Source organism: Palaemon carinicauda, chromosome 8 (assembly GCF_036898095.1).
Source record: "Palaemon carinicauda isolate YSFRI2023 chromosome 8, ASM3689809v2, whole genome shotgun sequence".
Lineage (NCBI taxonomy): Eukaryota > Metazoa > Arthropoda > Malacostraca > Decapoda > Palaemonidae > Palaemon > Palaemon carinicauda.
The window spans coordinates 152,732,073-152,752,072 of NC_090732.1; the positions used below are offsets into that span (position 1 = coordinate 152,732,073).

Consider the following 20,000-nt stretch of genomic DNA (forward strand, 5'->3'; position numbering starts at 1 on the left):
ACAATTGGAACAAGTTGTATAAATTCAAAATAGTCGCTTAGTACCTCCGCAATGAAGTTGGGAGGTTATGTTTTACCCGCTGTGTGTGTGTTTGTGTTTGCTTGTGTGTTGTGTGTGAATACCTTCATGGCCTCAAAAGCAGAGAAATAAAACTTGTAGGGATTAGCTGTTATGCAAAAGGCTGGAAATTATTAAATTTTGGAATGCCAAGGTCAAAGGTTAAGGTCAGGATCAAGCAATAAGTATAATTCACGTTATCACAGCCATAAGTTTGGACATCGTTGTCACAGAGACTTAAAACTTGGTTCATATTTGAGTGTATGAAAATCCACTCCAATTAATACATGTTAAGGTCAAAGGTCAAGGTCGAGCAGAAGGTCGAGAAATAAGCTGCCGCGGCGGAGGTCTGCGCTTCGCTGAGTGCCCCTCTAGTTATAGTATGCGATGACATGAAAAGAAGAGAAGGTAGTGAGTGGGATATTCAAGTCTCTGGCTACCAAGTCGCTGTGGAGATCAGGTGCAAAGTAAAATAATAATAAAAAAAGAAATAATAAGTTTCAAAATCGTTTTGTGCGTTTAACCAGAACACTTGTCATTACCATAACAAAACATATTGTATCATACATCCTTCCCATATATATATATATATATATATATATATATATATATATATATATATATATATATATATATATATATATATATATATATTATATATATATATATATATATATATATATATATATCTATATCACAAGCACACGTGATTTAAATCAATGTAGATATCACCCACGAATGGCATTTAATACCGAATTCTATCTTGGGAATATTCACCCCCTTGGAATTCATTTTATGGTAACATCTTCTGGCCGGGTGGAGATTCGAACCCCCACCTGTTTGGCTGGAAACCATGCCTGCAGGGACCATACCGAATGAGCTATCAAGATAGAATTCGGTATTAAATGCCATTTGTGGGTGATATCTACATATATATATATATATATATATATATATATATATATATATATATATATATATATATATATATATATATACAATATATATATATATATATATAATATATATATATATATATATATATATATGTAATATATATATATATATATATATATATATATATATATATATATATATATATATAAATATATATATATATATATATATATAAATATATATATATATATATATATATATATATATATATATATATATATATATATATATATATATATATGTATATATATATATATATATATATATATATATATATATATATATATATATATATATATATATATGTAATATATATATTATATATATGTATATATATTATATATATAATATATATATATATATACATAATGAACATATATATATATATATATATATATATATATATATATATATATATATATATATATATATATATATATATATATATATATATATATTATATGACACCAACGCCTTAATACTTCTATATTACCAAGAATCTTTTCTCCTAACACAACACTTCCACTAACCAATCATTTTGAAAATCGTCCTTCCATAGTTCTTTCTAAATTCAAACATCTCATTTTTTCCCTCCTTAGACAAACGCTTTCAACTTAATAAAAAAAAAAAAAAAAAAAAAAAAAAAAAAAAAAAAAACATGCTTTTATTCACTAGCTGATCCAGCATTTCTCACTCATGGGTATTTAATAGATATTCTATTTCACTAGCTTCTGCATTATTTTGTTTCGAGCATCTTATCAGCCAGACTAGACTTCTTCATTTATTAGCGTACTTTTTTCCCAATCGTATGGGGTCACACGGTTGCCTTCTTTTGAAGGACTTTGCTTTGGCTTTTGGGGTGGACCGTAGTCCCGACCGGCTGCCCTACCTGTCATTGTGTAGACCCGGGTAGCGTTTGTTTGAGTTGTACCAGCCACTACTATAGTCATTTTTTTTTACCGAGGCAGATTTGCACCGACTCGCAGCCACGCCCTTTTAGCTCGGAAAAATTTCCTGATCGCTGATTGGTTGGACTAGATAATTCTAAACAATCAGCGATCAGGAAACTTTAACGAGCTAAAAGGGCACCGCTGCGAGTCGGTGCAAATCTGCCTCGCTAAAAAAAAATTGACTATAATATCACCAATTCCCCAACAAGTGTCAAAAGAACCTCTTCTTGCCAACTTGCTGAATATAACTGATAACTTGGGAGCTAAGAAATCAGCGGTACTAAAAATTTTGGAGTGAATGTTTGTGTACGTGTGTGTACAGCCGTGTGTGTGTGTGCCTGTGTGTTTATGTGTGCATACGATATTCAAAATTTTACTAAACCTCTCTTTATTTGGCTATATTCTAAATGACTTACTCCTAAATACCCATAATACCGGCCAAAGTTATTTTTCTATGTTTTATGATATTGTCTTAAGAATTGTCAAACATTTACTTTCAAATCTCTTTTCATACAAACTTTAAACTCATTCATCCGTAATTTATATGCGTTAATGTTAGTCATCACTGTACGAACTGCAATTACCTCTCATTTCACTTTCCTTTCTTATCATGTTCTGTTATCAAACAAATTTGGTAGCGTTTCGTCTGCTCTCTTATTTTCCTTATCCATATCGATGTCAAGGTCATGAGTCTTTTACACGAAACCATCATTATCCCTTCTGTAGCCTATACTCGATGAAAATCATAATTGCCTTCGCCAAAAGCTTCTGTATTCACCCCTGTCGTCGTTTATTTATTTGTTTGTTTTTAGAAAAACTTTACACAAAAACCATCACACCGATTTTGACAAAATTTGGTAGTTATGTAGGGCACGACCCAAGGATGAATCTGTGACATTTTGAACAAAATACATATAATTACAATTTTGTGAAATTATTTAAAGTTTATATATGAAATATTTTTTTTTAATGTTGTTACTGTTCTTGAAATATTTCATTTTTCCTTGTTTCCTTTCCTCACTGGGCTATTTTCCCTGTTGGGGCCCCTAGGCTTATAGCATCCTGCTTTTTCAACTATGGTTATGGCTTAGCAATTAATAATAATAATAATAATAATAATAATAATAATAATAATAATAATCGCGATATTCAGCGAAGGGTAAATATTTCGTCAGTTTCTATTTTGTTCGTGAACATTACGCAAAACTACTGAACCAATTTTAACGAAACTTAGCAGACATGTGGAGCCTGAACCAAGGGCAACTCCGTAAGATTTGAAGAAAATACATTTAAGTACAAGTGCGTAGCAGAGTTGAGAGCAAAATAAGACTGCTTGACGTGGCAAAGGCATGCTGTCTCTGAGTGCCCCTCTAGTTTATGTGATGCATTAACATTTTCAAAATATCTTCACGAATCTCGATCGTTCATCAATTGACAATAAAAAGTTAACCTCCGTAACTTTCTAACGTAAATTCTTCTGCTCATCCACTGTTACATTTCCTCAACTATTCCCAATCCCATAATATATATTTCACTGGTTAAAAGGTCGGATATATAACGCAGAGCGAAGGGACGGGACAATGTCCTATAGACCTGCCATATATGCCAATGAACTGGCCCCTAGCCCTTCGCCACCTAAGCTAGTACCAAGGAAGGCCATGAAGTGGCTGCTGATGACTCAGTAGGTAGACATGTACGTCTCGTCAATTCCTACCCCAAGCTCACTAGGGAAAACTGTTTCTAGCTGCATATAGGGATGAATTTATCGACCAAAGAATTGCGAGTCAAAGACATTGTCCCCCAGGCTACCATATGTTAAGCTAGATGGGCATTCAGTAGAGACAATGGGCGGTATTCATAAAGAAAAGGATATGCTTATACTTGCAAAATATGAAGGAAATCCTTCTACTTGTATTCATAAACATTTCAAGCAAAAGCTTCTACTTTTAGAGCAAAAGCATATCCTTATAATCACATAAAAGTAAATGGTTATACATAAAGAAGACCCTATACTTCATATAAACAGCATATGCTTCGAAAAGACTGAGTCTGGTCAGTAGCAGACTGCAGTTCGAAGAGAAAGGTTGTTCTGTCCGATTCTCAGCACGATGGCAGATTTTGCGGATGTGAGGCATGTTAAACAATACATGCCCCTTTTACCCACACTTGATCGTGATTTCAAGATGTTATTCCGTTTTGAAGAACAAAATATACAGTGGCTTGCGGACAGATATCTTGTCCACACCCAAAATCTCGATGAAATATCAAGGTTAAGCCATAACTTGGTGATATGCATTTTACATTTGCTTTTGCATGTAAAAACAGTTGGGAGAATACGAAGGCTGCTGTATTTAGGGATGTATGTTTATACAAACAGTATATATGTATGTATGTATGTATATATAAATATATATATACATATATATATATATATATACATATGTGTGTGTGTGTGTTTGTGTGTGTGTGTGTGTACAGTATATGCAAATATACTGTATTCATATGATATATAAATATAGTTTATATACTATATATATATATATATATATATATATATATATATATATATATATATATATATATATATATATATTATATATGTACGTATATATATATATATATATTATATATATGTATATGTATTTATATATTATATATATGTATATGTATGTATATATACATCGTATAAATATACATATATACACAGAATATTCATATACTGCAAAAGCTCATATACATGCATGTATATACACATATATAAACTATATACAGTATATATATATATATATATATATATATATATATATATATATATATATATATATATATATATATATATATATATCGATTCATACCAGAAATAGATTGTTCTAAATCCCAAACCTGAAATAATTTAGCTGAAATCAACTATTTCAATTCGGTTTGCTTTAAACCTCAATTACCATTCGTCCTTCGTCCGGGTATCTTAAAGTGTCCTTCAAACTGCAAAGTTGAGAGTTTAGCGTCTTCAAAACTTTTCAACTCAAATCCATAAATCAAATCACGTAGTTTATTATCATTATTATTATTATTATTATTATTATTATTATTGTTGTTGTTGTTGTTGTTGTTGTTGTTGTTGTTGCTGTTGTTGTTGTTGTTATAAAACAAGAATGGAATTTTTCGCGAGTCCTAAAAGAATTCGGAAGAAAATCTTCTCATGATTTCCAAATGGCTTCAGAAGAAATAGCCATAGACTTAGCATGGAATTCTGAATGCCTCCAGAACGGAATCTCAGAACGGTATCGGAAGAAAACTTTCCCGGATTTCCAAATGGCTTCAGAAAAAAATAGCCATAGACTTAGCATGGAATTCTGAATGCCTCCAGAACGGAATCTCAGAACGGTATCGGAAGAAAACTTTCCCGAATTTCCAAAAGTCTTCAAAGGACATAGCCGCATACTTAACATGGATTTCTGAATGACTCCAAAACTGAAATTTCCAGGAGCAATCCTGAACAACTCATCCCCGAGCTTCAAATGACTTCTGAAGACCTGATCTTCATTTTTTTCAAACGTACCCTGCAACACCTCACATGATCTGTATGTAGCTGGCGAAATCTAACCAAGGAATTGCACGTCAATAGGAGTAAGAGGAAATGAGTTGATGACTTGGAGAAGGATTTCACTTAACTCACAGAGATCGCATTCTGGCGGAATAGGAAGCTGCCGGTAAGAATTATGTGTTTCGTCTTCGGAACACCATCAACTACAGATGGTTTTGTTTGCTGCCGAAGTTGCCGATCGTTCGTTTTATATCGCCCGACCTAGAGAAAGACACGGGATCTTCCGTTAGCAGCTGAGCTTTGAAGATCATGATGTATGAGCCTTGAAGGATCCTTTGCTTGGGCTTTTGCGACGATGTCTTATTAAAGGAGACTTGGAAAAAGTATGAGGCTTTGTATCAGTGCAAAAACGAATTGCGGGGAATGATGATGGAGGCAGAATGGTTCAACTGAACGGTGAGTGACGTGTAGTTCTTCAACAGGATTGTCCCAAAATTCGCCATTGAAGTAAAGACATATCCAGACGACATTGGTAAATAAATCATGTTGCTCGTCATTTACTTTGGCATGATAGTGTATGCGGAGAAATCGATACTATTCATCTCTTTACTCATTGCCCAGATAGGTAAAAAATAAATGCCTTCAATTTCCCTGAGGAATCTGACGAAGTGAGGACTCGCGACACTGAAATCTCTTTTGAAATCTAAAGAAAAGAGACAATGAAATCACGAAAGAAACAGATAATCTAATGAAAGAAGATCTTGAAAACTGGAAAACAGGAGAGAACAGCAAAGGGGAGCCTCTAATGCCAGAGGTAAGACACCTAAAAATAGAGAGCCTCTAATGCTAGAAGTAAGGCACCTATAAATATATATTGAAGACCCTCTAATGCTAAAGTATGGAACCTATAAATATATGTCAAAGAACTTCTAATGCTGGAAGTGTGGGAGCTAAAGAGAGAGGTCAAAGAACTTCTAATGCTGGAAGTGTGGGAGCTAAAGAGAGAGGTCAAAGAACTTCTAATGCTACAAGTATGGTAGCTAAAAAGAGGTCAAAGAACTTCTAATGCTAGAGGTATGGGAGCTAAAAAGAGGTCAAAGAACTTTAATGCTAGAGGTATGGGAGCTAAAAAGAGGTCAAAGAACTTCTAATGCTAGAGGTATGGGAGCTAAAAAGAGGTAAAAAAAACTTCTAATGCTAGAGGTGTGGGAGCTAAAAAGAAGTCAAAGAACTTCTAATGCTAGAGGTGTGGGAGCTAAAAAGAGGTCAAAGAACTTCTAATGCTAGAGGTGTGGGACTAAAAAGAGGTCAAAGAACTTCAAATACAAGGGGTGGCGGAGCTAAAAAGAGGTCAAAGAACTTCTAATGCTAGAGGTGTGGGAGCTAGAAAGAGGTCAAAGAACTTTTAATGCTAGAGGTGTGGGAGCTAAAAAGAGGTCAAAGAACTTCTAATGCAAGGGGTGTGGGAGCTAAAAACAGGTCAAAGATCTTCTAATGCAAGGGGTGTGGGAGCTAAAAGGAAGTCAAAGAACTTCTAATGCAAGGGGTGTGGGAGATAAATAGGTCAAAGAACTTCTAATGCAAGGGGTGTGGGAGCTAAAAAAAGGTCAAAGAACTTCTAATGCAAGAGGTATGGGAGCTAAAAAGAGGTCAAAGAACTTTTAATGCAAGGGGTGGGGGAGGTAAAAAGAGGTCAAAGAACTTCTAATGCAAGGGGTGTAGGAGCTAGAAAGAGGTCAAAAAACTTCTAAAGCAAGGGGTGTGGGAGCTAAAAAGAAGCCAAAGAACTTCTTATGCAAGGGGTGTGGGAGCTAAAAAGAGGTCAAAGAACTTCTAATGCAAGGGGCGTCGGAGCTAAAAAGAGGTCAAAGAACTTCTAAAGCAAGGGGTGAGGGAGCTAAAAAGATGTCAAAGAACTTCTAATGCAAGGGGTGTGGGAGCTAAAAACAGGTCAAAGAACTTCTAATGCAAGGGGTGTGGGAGCTAAAAAGAGGTCAAAGAACTTCAAATGCAAGGGGTGTGAGAGCTAAAAAGAGGTCAAAGAATTTCGAAAGCAAGGGGTGTGGGAGCTAAAAAGAGGTCAAAGAACTTCTAATGCAAGGGGTGTGGGAGCTAAAAAGAGGTCAAAGAACTTCTAATGCAAAGGGTGGGGGAGCTAAAAAAAGGTCATAGAACTTCTAATGCAAGGGGTGTGGGAGCTAAAAACAGGTCAAAGAACTTCTAATGCAAGGGGTGTGGGAGCTAAAAACAAGTCAAAGAACTTCTAATGCAAAGGGTGTGGGAGCTAAAAAGATGTCAAGGAACTTCTAGTGCAAGGGGTGGGGGGAGCTAAAAACAGGTCAAAGAACTTCTAATGAAAGGGGTGTGGGAGCTAAAAACAGGTAAAAGAACTTTTAATGCAAGGGGTGTGGGAGCTAAAAGGAGGTCAAAGAACTTCCAATGCAAGGGGTGGCGGAGCTAAAAAGAGGTCAAAGAACTTCTAATGCAAGGGGTGGGGGAGCTAAAAACAGGTCAAAGAACTTTTAATGCAAGGGGTGTGGGAGCTAAAAAAAAGGCCAAAGAACTTCTAATGCAAGGGGTGTGGGAGCTAAAAAGAGGTCAAAGAACTTCTAATGCGAGAGGTATGGGAGCTATATAGAGGTCAAAGAACTTCTAATGCAAGGGGTGGGAGAGCTAAAAAGAGGTCAAAGAACTTCTAATGCAAGGGGTGGGGGAGGTAAAAAGAGGTCAAAGAACTTCTAATGCAAGGGGTGTAAGAGCTAAAAAGAGGTCAAAGAACTTCTAAAGAAAGGGGTGAGGGAGCTAAAAAGAGGTCAAAGAACTTCTTATGCAAGGGGTGAGGGAGCTAAAAAGAGGTCAAAGAACTTCTAATGCAAGGGGCGTGAGAGCTAAAAAGAGGTCAAAGAACTTCTAAAGCAAGGGGTGTGGGAGCTGAAAAGAGGTCAAAGAACTTCTAATGCAAGGGGTGTGGGAGCTAAAAATAGGTCAAAGAACTTCAAATGCAAGGGGTGTGGGAGCTAAAAAGAGGTCAAAGAACTACTAAAGCAAGGGGTGTGGGAGCTAAAATGAGGTCAAAGAACTTTTAATGGAAGGGGTGTGGGAGCTAAAAAGAGGTCATAGAACTTCTAATGCAAAGGGTGGGGGAGCTAAAAACAGGTCATAGAACTTCTAATGCAAGGGGTGTGGGAGCTAAAAACAGGTCAAAGAACTTCTAATGCAAGGGGTATGGGAGCTAGAAAGATGTCAAGGAACTTTTAATGCAAGGGGTGGGGGGAGCTAAAAACAGGTCAAAGAACTTCTAATGCAAGGGGTGTGGGAGCTACAAACAGGCCAAAGAACTTCTAATGCAAGGGGTTTGGGAGCTAAAGAGAGGTCAAAAAACTTCTAATGCAAGGGGTGGGGGAGCTAAAAACAGGTCAAAGAACTTTTAATGCAAGGGGTGTGGGAGCTAAAAAAAGGTCAAAGAACTTCTAATGCAAGGGGTGGGGGAGCTAAAAAGAGGTCAAAGAACTTCTAATGCAAGGGGTGGGGGGGCTAAAAAAAGGTCAAAGAACTTCTAATGCAAGGGGTGGGGGAGCTAAAAAGAGGTCAAAGAACATCTAATGCAAGGGGTGTGGGAGCTAAAAAGAGGTCAAAGAACTTCAAATGCAAGGGGTTTGGGAGCTAAAAAGAGGTCAAAGAACTTCTAATGCAAGGGGTGGGGAGCTAAAAAGAGGTCAAAGAACTTCTAATGCAAGGGGTGTGGGAGCTAAAAAGAGGTCAAAGAACTTCTAATGCAACTGGTGGGGAAGGTAAAAAGAGGTCAAAGAACTTCTAATGCAAGGGATGTGGGAGCTAAAAAGAGGACAAAGAACTTCTAATGCAAGGGGTGTGGGAGCTAAAAAGAGGTAAAAAAACTTCTAATGCATAGGGTGTGGGAGCTAAAAAGAGGTCAAAGAACTTCTAATGCAAGGGGTGTGGGAGCTAAAAAGAGGTCAAAGATCTTCTAAACCAAGGGGTGTGGTAGCTAAAAAGAGGTCAAAGAACTTCTAATGCAAGGGGTGTGGGAGCTAAAAAGAGGTCAAAGAACTTCTAATGCAAGGGGTGTGGGAGCTAAAAAGAGGTCAAAGAACTTCTAATGCAAGGGGTGTGGTAGCTAAAGACAGGTAAAAAAACTGCCAATGCAAGGGGTGGGGGAACTAAAAAGAGGTCAAAGAACTTCTAATGCAAGGCTTGTGGGAGCTAAAAAGAGAACAAAGAACTTCTAATGCAAGGGGTGTGGGAGCTAAAAACAGGTCAAAGAACTTCTAATGTAAGGGGTGTGGGAGCTAAAAACAGGTCAAAGAACTTCTAATGCAAGGGGTGTGGGAGCTAAAAAGAGATCAAAGAACTTCTAATTCAAGGGTTGTGGGAGCTAATAACAGGTCAAAGAACTTCTAATGCAAGGGGTGTGGGAGCTTAAAAGAGGTCAAAGAACTTCTAATGCAAGGGGTGTGGGAGCTAAAAACATGTCAAAGAACTTCTAATGCAAGGGGTGGGGGAGCTAAAAACAGGTCAAAGAACTTCTAATGCAAGGGGCGTGGGAGCTAAAAAGAGGTCAAAGAACTTCTAATGCAAGGGGTGTGGGAGCTAAAAACAGGTCAAAGAACTTCTAATGCAAGGGGTGTGGGAGCTAAAAAGAGGTCAAAGAACTAATGCAGGGAGTGTGGGAGCTAAAAGAGGACAAAGAACTTCTAATGCAAGGGGTGGGGGGGCTAAAAAGAGGTCAAAGAACTTCTAATGCAAGGGGTGTGGGAGCTAAAAAGAGGTCATAGAACTTCTAATGCAAGGGGTGGCGGAGCTAAAAAGAGGTCAAAGAACTTCTAATGCAGGGAGTGTGGGAGCTAAAAGAGGACAAAGAACTTCTAATGCAAGGGGTGTGGGAGCTAAAAAGAGGTTAAAGAACTTCTAATGCAGGAAGTGTGGGAGCTAAAAAGAGGTCAAAGAACTTCTAATGCAAGGGGTGGGTGAGCTAAAAAGAGGTCAGAGAAATTCTAATGCAAGGGGTGTGGGAGCTAAAAACAGGTCAAAGAACTTCTAATGCAAGGGGTGGTGGAGCTAAATAGAGGTCAAAGAACTTCCAATGCAAGGGGTGTGGGAGCTAAAAAGAAGTCAAAGAACTTCTAATACAAGGGGTGTGGGAGCTAAAAAGAGGTCAAAGAACTTTTAATGCAAGGGGTGTGGGAGCTAAAAACAGGTCAAAGAACTTCTAATGCAAGGGGTGTAAGAGCTAAAAACAGGTCAAAGAACTTCTAATGCAAGGGGTGGGGGACCTAAAAAGAGGTCAAAGAACTTCTAATGCAAGGGGTGTGGGAGCTAAAAAGAGGTCATAGAACTTCTAATGCAAGGGGTGGCGGAGCTAAAAAGAGGTCAAAGAACTTCTAATGCAGGGAGTGTGGGAGCTAAAAGAGGACAAAGAACTTCTAATGCAAGGGGTGTGGGAGCTAAAAAGAGGTTAAAGAACTTCTAATGCAGGAAGTGTGGGAGCTAAAAAGAGGTCAAAGAACTTCTAATGCAAGGGGTGGGTGAGCTAAAAAGAGGTCAAAGAAATTCTAATGCAAGGGGTGTGGGAGCTAAAAACAGGTCAAAGAACTTCTAATGCAAGGGGTGGCGGAGCTAAATAGAGGTCAAAGAACTTCCAATGCAAGGGGTGTGTGAGCTAAAAAGAGGTCAAAGAACTTCTAATACAAGGGGTGTGGGAGCTAAAAAGAGGTCAAAGAACTTTTAATGCAAGGGGTGTGGGAGCTAAAAACAGGTCAAAGAACTTCTAATGCAAGGGGTGTGGGAGCTAAAAAGAGGTCAAAGAACTTCTAATGCAAGGGGTGGGGGAGCTAAAAAGAGGTCAAAGAACTTCTAATGCAAGGGGTGTGGGAGCTAAAAAGAGGTCATAGAACTTCTAATGCAAGGGGTGGCGGAGCTGAAAAGAGGTCAAAGAACTTCTAATGCAAGGGGTGTGGGAGCCAAAAAGAGGTCAAAGAACTTTTAATGCATAGGGTGTGGGAGCTAAAAAGAGGTCAAAGAACTTCTAATGCAAGGGGCGTGGGAGCTAACAAGAGGTCAAAGAACTTCTAATGTAAGGGGTGTGGAAGCTAAAAAGAGGTCAAAGAACTTCTAAAGCAAGGGGTGTGGGAGCTAAAAAGAGGACAAAGAACTTCTAATGCAAAGGTGTGGGAGCTAAAAAGAGGTCAAAGAACTTCTAATACAAGGGATGTGGGAGCTAAAAAGAGGTCAAAGCACTCCTAATGCATAGGGTGTGGGAGCTAAAAAGAGGTCAAAGAACTTCTAATGCAAGGAGTGGTGGAGCTAAAAAGAGGTCAAAGATCTTCTAATGCAAGGGGTGGCGGAGCTAAAAAGAGGTCAATGAACTTCTAATGCAAGGGGTGTGGAAGCTAAAAAGAGGTCAAAGAACATCTAATGCAAGGGGTGTGGGAGCTAAAAAGAGGTCAAAGAACTTCTAATGCAAGGGGTGTGGGAGCTAAAAACAGGTCAAAGAACTTCCAATGCAAGGGGTGTGGGAGCTAAAAAGAGGTCAAAGAACTTCTAATGCAAGGCTTGTGGGAGCTAAAAAGAGAACAAAGAACTTCTAATGCAAGGGGTGTGGGAGCTAAAAACAGGTCAAAGAACTTCTAATGTAAGGGGTGTGGGAGCTAAAAAGAGGTCAAAGAACTTCTAATGCAAGGGGTGGCGGAGCCAAAAAGAGGTCAAAAGAACTTCTAATTCAAGGGGTGTGGGAGCTAAAAACAGGTCAAAGTACTTCTAATGCAAGGGGTGTGGGAGCTAAAAAGAGGTCAAAGAACTTCTAATGCAAGGGGTGTGGGAGCTAAAAAAAGGTCAAAGAACTTCTAATGCAAGGGGTGGGGGAGCTAAAAAGAGGTCAAAGAACTTCTAATGCCAGGCTTGTGGGAGCTAAAAAGAGGTCAAAGAACTTCTTATGCAAGGGGTGTGGGAGCTAAAAACAGGTCAAAGAACTTCTAATGCAAGGGGTGTGAGAGCTAAAAAGAAGTCAAAGAACTTCTAATGCAAGGGGTGTGGGAGCTAAAAGAGGACAAAGAACTTCTAATGCAAGGGGTGTGGGAGCTAAAAAGAGGTCAAAGAACCTCTAATGCAAGGGGTGTGGGAGCTAAAAAGAGGTCAAAGAACTTCTAATGCAAGGGGTGTGGGAGCTAAAAAGAGGTCAAAGAACTTCTAATGTAAGGGGTGTGGGAGCTAAAAAGAGGTCAAAGAACTTCTAATGCAAGGGGTGGCGGAGCTAAAAAGAGGTAAAAAAAACTTCCAATGCAAGGGGTGTGGGAGCTAAAAAGAGGTCAAAGAACTTCTAATGCAAGGGGTGTGGGAGCTATAAAGAGGTCAAAGAACTTCTAATGCAAGGGGTGTGGGAGCTACAAATATTTCAAAGAACTTCTAATGCAAGGGGTGTGGGAGCTAAAAAGAGGTCAAAGAACTTCTAATGCAAGGGGTGGGGGAGCTAAAAAGAGGTCAAAGAACTTCTAATGCAAGTGGTGTGGGAGCTAAAAAGAGGTCATAAAACTTCTAAAGCAAGGGGTGGCGGAGCTAAAAAGAGGTCAAAGAACTTCTAATGCAAGGGGTGTGGGAGCTAAAAACAGGTCAAAGAACTTCTAATGCATAGGGTGTGGGAGCTAAAAAGAGGTCAAAGAACTTCTAATGCAAGGGGTGTGGGAGCTAAAAAGAGGTCAAAGAACCTCTAATGCAAGGGGTGGCGGAGCGAAAAAGAGGTCAAAGAACTTCTAATGCAAGGGATGTGGGAGCTAAAAAAGGTCAAAGAACTTCTAATGCAAGGGGTGTGGGAGCTAAAAAGAGGTCAAAGAACTTCTAATGCAAGGGGTGTGGGAGCTAAAAAAAGGTCAAAGAACTTCTAATGCAAGGGGTGTGGGAGCTAAAAACAGGTCAAAGAACTTCTAATGCAAGGGGTGTGGGAGCTAAAAAGAGGTCAAAGAACTTCTAATGCAAGGGGTGTGGGAGCTAAAAACAGGTCAAAGAACTTCTAATGCAAGGGGTGTGGGAGCTAAAAACAGGTCAAAGAACTTCTAATGCAAGGGGTGTGGGAGCTAAAAAGAGGTCAAAGAACTTCTAATGCAAGGGGTGTGGGAGCTAAAAAGAGGTCAAATAACATCTAATGCAAGGGGTTTGGGAGCTAAAAACAGGTCAAAGAACTTCTGATGCAAGGGGTGGAGAAGCGAAAAAGAGGTCAAAGAACTTCTAATGCAAGGGGTGTGGGAGCTAAAAAGAGGTCAAAGAACTTCTAATGCAAGGGGTGTGGGAGCTAAAAAGAGGTCAAAGAACTTCTAATGCAAGGGGTGTGGGAGCTAAAAACAGGTCAAAGAACTTCTAATGCAAGGGGTGTGGGAGCTAAAAAGAGGTCAAAGAACTTCTAATGCAAGGGGTGTGGGAGCTAAATAGAGGTCAAAGAACTTCCAATGCAAGGGGTGTGGGAGCTAAAAAGAGGTCAAAGAACTTCTAATACAAGGGGTGTGGGAGCTAAAAAGAGGTCAAAGAACTTTTAATGCAAGGGGTGTGGGAACTAAAAACAGGTCAAAGAACTTCTAATGCAAGGGGTGTGGGAGCTAAAAAGAGGTCAAAGAACTTCTAATGCAAGGGGTGGGGGAGCTAAAAAGAGGTCAAAGAACTTCTAATGCAAGGGGTGTGGGAGCTAAAAACAGGTCATAGAAGTTCTAATGCAAGGGGTGGCGGAGCTAAAAAGAGGTCAAAGAACTTCTAATGCAGGGAGTGTGGGAGCTAAAAGAGGACAAAGAACTTCTAATGCAAGGGGTGTGGGAGCTAAAAAGAGGTTAAAGAACTTCTAATGCAGGAAGTGTGGGAGCTAAAAAGAGGTCAAAGAACTTCTAATGCAAGGGGTGGGTGAGCTAAAAAGAGGTCAAAGAAATTCTAATGCAAGGGGTGTGGGAGCTACAAACAGGTCAAAGAACTTCTAATGCAAGGGGTGGCGGAGCTAAATAGAGGTCAAAGAACTTCCAATGCAAGGGGTGTGGGAGCTAAAAAGAGGTCAAAGAACTTCTAATACAAGGGGTGTGGGAGCTAAAAAGAGGTCAATGAACTTTTAATGCAAGGGGTGTGGGAGCTAAAAAGAGGTCAAAGAACTTCTAATGCAAGGGGTGTGGGAGCTAAAAAGAGGTCAAAGAACTTCTAATGCAAGGGGTGGGGGAGCTAAAAAGAGATCAAAGAACTTCTAATGGAAGGGGTGTGGGAGCTAAAAAGAGGTCATAGAACTTCTAATGCAAGGGGTGGCGGAGCTAAAAAGAGGTCAAAGAACTTCTAAGGCAAGGGGTGTGGGAGCCAAAAAGAGGTCAAAGAACTTTTAATGCATAGGGTGTGGGAGCTAAAAAGAGGTCAAAGAACTTCTAATGCAAGGGGTGTGGGAGCTAACAAGAGGTCAAAGAACTTCTAATGTAAGGGGTGTGGAAGCTAAAAAGAGGTCAAAGAACTTCTAAAGCAAGGGGTGTGGGAGCTAAAAAGAGGACAAAGAACTTCTAATGCAAAGGTGTGGGAGCTAAAAAGAGGTCAAAGAACTTCTAATACAAGGGGTGTGGGAGCTAAAAAGAGGTCAAAGCACTCCTAATGCATAGGGTGTGGGAGCTAAAAAGAGGTCAAAGAACTTCTAATGCAAGGGGTGGTGGAGCTAAAAAGAGGTCAAAGATCTTCTAATGCAAGGGGTGGCGGAGCTAAAAAGAGGTCAATGAACTTCTAATGCAAGGGGTGTGGAAGCTAAAAAGAGGTCAAAGAACATCTAATGCAAGGGGTGTGGGAGCTAAAAAGAGGTCAAAGAACTTCTAATGCAAGGGGTGTGGGAGCTAAAAACAGGTCATAGAACTTCCAATGCAAGGGGTGTGGGAGCTAAAAAGAGGTCAAAGAACTTCTAATGCAAGGCTTGTGGGAGCTAAAAAGAGAACAAAGAACTTCTAATGCAAGGGGTGTGGGAGCTAAAAACAGGTCAAAGAACTTCTAATGTAAGGGGTGTGGGAGCTAAAAAGAGGTCAAAGAACTTCTAATGCAAGGGGTGGCGGAGCCAAAAAGAGGTCAAAAGAACTTCTAATTCAAGGGGTGTGGGAGCTAAAAACAGGTCAAAGTACTTCTAATGCAAGGGGTGTGGGAGCTAAAAAGAGGTCAAAGAACTTCTAATGCAAGGGGTGTGGGAGCTAAAAAGAGGTCAAAGAACTTCTAATGCCAGGCTTGTGGGAGCTAAAAAGAGGTCAAAGAACTTCTTATGCAAGGGGTGTGGGAGCTAAAAACAGGTCAAAGAACTTCTAATGCAAGGGGTGTGAGAGCTAAAAAGAAGTCAAAGAACTTCTAATGCAAGGGGTGTGGGAGCTAAAAGAGGACAAAGAACTTCTAATGCAAGGGGTGTGGGAGCTAAAAAGAGGTCAAAGAACCTCTAATGCAAGGGGTGTGGGAGCTAAAAAGAGGTCAAAGAACTTTTAATGCAAGGGGTGTGGGAGCTAAAAAGAGGTCAAAGAACTTCTAATGTAAGGGGTGTGGGAGCTAAAAAGAGGTCAAAGAACTTCTAATGCAAGGGGTGTGGGAGCTAAAAAGAGGTCAAAGAACTTCCAATGCAAGGGGTGTGGGAGCTAAAAAGAGGTCAAAGAACTTCTAATGCAAGGGGTGTGGGAGCTATAAAGAGGTCAAAGAACTTCTAATGCAAGGGGTGTGGGAGCTACAAATATTTCAAAGAACTTCTAATGCAAGGGGTGTGGGAGCTAAAAAGAGGTCAAAGAACTTCTAATGCAAGGGGTGGGGGAGCTAAAAAGAGGTCAAAGAACTTCTAATGCAAGGGGTGTGGGAGCTAAAAAGAGGTCATAAAACTTCTAAAGCAAGGGGTGGCGGAGCTAAAAAGAGGTCAAAGAACTTCTAATGCAAGGGGTGTGGGAGCTAAAAACAGGTCAAAGAACTTCTAATGCATAGGGTGTGGGAGCTAAAAAGAGGTCAAAGAACTTCTAATGCAAGGGGTGTGGGAGCTAAAAAGAGGTCAAAGAACCTCTAATGCAAGGGGTGTGGGAGCGAAAAAGAGGTCAAAGAACTTCTAATGCAAGGGATGTGGGAGCTAAAAAAGGTCAAAGAACTTCTAATGCAAGGGGTGTGGGAGCTAAAAAGAGGTCAAAGAACTTCTAATGCAAGGGGTGTGGGAGCTAAAAAAAGGTCAAAGAACTTCTAATGCAAGGGGTGTGGGAGCTAAAAAGAGGTCAAAGAACTTCTAATGCAAGGGGTGTGGGAGCTAAAAAGAGGTCAAAGAACTTCTAATGCAAGGAGTGTGGGAGCTAAAAACAGGTCAAAGAACTTCTAATGCAAGGGGTGTGGGAGCTAAAAAGAGGTCAAAGAACTTCTAATGCAAGGGGTGTGGGAGCTAAAAAGAGGTCAAATAACATCTAATGCAAGGGGTTTGGGAGCTAAAAACAGGTCAAAAGAACTTCTGATGCAAGGGGTGGAGAAGCGAAAAAGAGGTCAAAGAACTTCTAATGCAAGGGGTGTGGGAGCTAAAAAGAGGTCAAAGAACTTCTAATGCAAGGGGTGTGGGAGCTAAAAAGAGGTCAAAGAACTTCTAATGCAAGGGGTGTGGGAGCTAAAAACAGGTCAAAGAACTTCTAATGCAAGGGGTGTGGGAGCTAAAAAGAGGTCAAAGAACTTCTAATGCAAGGGGTGTGGGAGCTAAAAACAGGTCAAAGAACTTCTAATGCAAGGGGTGTGGGAGCTAAAAAGAGGTCAAAGAACTTCTAATGCAAGGGGTGTGGGAGCTAAAAAGAGGTCAAATAACTTCTAATGCAAGGGGTTTGGGAGCTAAAAACAGGTCGAAGAACTTCTGAAGCAAGGGGTGGAGAAGCGAAAAAGAGGTCAAAGAACTTCTAATGCAAGGGGTGTGGGAGCTAAAAAGAGGTCATAGAACTTCTAATGCAAGGGGTGTGGGAGCTAAAAAGAGGTCATAGAACTTCTAATGCAAGGGGTGTGGGAGCTAAAAACAGGTCAAAGAACTTCTAATGCAAGGGGTGTGGGAGCTAAAAAGAGGTCAAAGAACTTCAAATGCAAGGGGTGGGGGATAGATGTCGCCAGCGAGGCTTTGGGGAAGGCTCGGCGGCGTCTGTGTTCTTTCTGATGCGTAAACTTGATTAAATACAAGTAAAAACAGGGCATTAAATACGTATTATAAATACTAAACTCTTTCTTATCTTGACAGCACAAATGAAATCTTACAAGTTCCAACATGTAACTAAGCGCTCCCGAAACACGAGTCAACCTTTTACTTCTGCTTGGATGATATCCTTGCAAGTAAAATGTAATCATTATAAATATGGAAAGAAAGATTTGCTTATACTTCTACCTTTTGCTTCAGAGAATTACCTTGTACTTCTACCTTATGCTACCAAGGATATCCCTCATTTTTATGAATACCTCCCAATGCCTTTGCTAAGTCAAGCAGTCTTATTTTCCTATTAACTCTACTGCGTAGGCTACTTGTACTTCGATGTAAGTTCTTTAAATTCTAATGGATCTGTCTTTGGGTTATACCCCACATGTCCATCAAGTTTCGTTGAAATTGGTTACTATCCACATCAATATTTCTTCTTCTGTCAGTAAATCAACTTTAAATAGCTTCCGGTAATGCTACTCATGAAATTATAGAACTCAATAGTTTATCCCCCTTAGCCTATATAATAAAGAGAAAGTGACTGGCTATATATATATATATATATATATATATATATATATATATATATATATATATATATATATATATATATATATATATATATATATATATATATATATATCTTTCCTGAGCGACCGGGAGGGGGAGAAGAAGTAGTCATAGTCATACCCTGGTGAGTGGGGTGAGAGATGAACACTCGGAAACCACAATCTCCCAGAAATTGCCAAGACTGCCGTGTTGTAGTTAGGAAAGGGAAGGGGTTGGGAAGGAGTGAATATGTGTGCGTTTTTGTGCGTGAAAGTGCATATCAATCTAAATATACAGCCGTCATTATTGACAGGTCACGTATACTAATATAAGTATAACCGAGCCGTTTATATTTCGTCATACGGTTCTTCATGTTCCTCATGAAGAAACACTTTTAACCTTTGTCAGAGATTTTGATAATCTTTCACCGCAAATTTCCCCTTAAAAGAAAAAAAAATGAAACAACCTACAGAATTTTGTGTATTTTTTTTTATCAATATTCGAAGGTTCATAAATAAGAAAACTTTATAATAAATCTTAATATCTCATTTTTTCCATGACCATTGTGTTTCCCAATCTAAATTTGCTAAAGGTAAGCTACATGTGGATACTAAGCTTTATATATATATATATATATATATATATATATATATATATATATATATATATATATATATATATATATATATATATACTGTATATCATACGATGGTGGCTCCCGGGTCTGGGCACCAAAAATATAATATATATATTACGGATGGCAAGCTAAACAACCTCTCTAATTCCAAACACAGCTGTTTGCTCTTACATCATATCTGTTACAATTGGAAATATCAATACCCAAAGTCTGAGACAGTTATAAAACTCCCAGACAGCAATATAAAAAACTCTGAATATCTAACTGTCTCTCAAGTACACTCAAAACAAAACTGGGTAACTATTCTTAATTATTACTCAAAATGATTCTTTAAGAGGGATACGAGCAAATACTAGTTTAAACACTGGAGATTAGAATAGAACACTCTTTACAAAAATAAATATATTCTATATAAATTACAACACTGAAAGAATTTACATAAAACAAATAAATCACTCTAAATATTAAGTCTGAACGAAACTTGGATTAAGACAGAAATGTTAGGATCTGAAAATTATACAGTCACTTGACTTGAAATATCAAATCTGAATAAACCTTATGAAAATTATACAATCACTTGTTTCACTTGAAATTGAAAATTGAATACAATATTTAAGTTTGATGCTTAATGAAAATAGATAACCAGATCACGATACAAGTACCTTTCACCTTACTACAGGGCAATTTGAAAAACTTTAAGAGAATTTTTATAAATACTCACTATGTTTACAAAAACCCGTCACACCAAAACTTTGAAATTTCACTGAACACTTTTAAAACAATACACTGAGCTACATATGAATAAGAGGAGAGGGGGAGATGACTTTGTCTTAAGGCTGGGATTCTCTATCTGATCTATGCAACCCTTGGGTCGCCTTTATATGAAACTTAGCTACTTCCAAAGGCTTCCAGGAGATCTGGAAGCGTGGGGGGTTGGCCTAATAGCGACGCCAGAGTTTCCAACTAGATAAAAATGTTAAGAGACGAAGCCTGGGTTTTCAGGCAACTCTCACAGACGCTTACCCTCGCAACAGGGAGACAAACTCTCTCAGTCAGTTAGCTCCGCCCACCTTTGTCCCCAAAATTAAAAAAAAAAAAGATGAGATCTATCACTAGGTTCCTCAAAAATCTTGAAAA

The 20,000-nt window shown here is 38.9% G+C and overlaps 1 long non-coding RNA gene across 1 annotated transcript in view; it reads right to left on the bottom strand.

The window, feature by feature from the left end:
* LOC137645038 (uncharacterized) overlaps positions 1-20,000 on the bottom strand; it is a 134,743-nt gene that overhangs the window by 7,627 nt on the left and 107,116 nt on the right. The gene's annotated exons all lie outside the window — the stretch shown is intronic.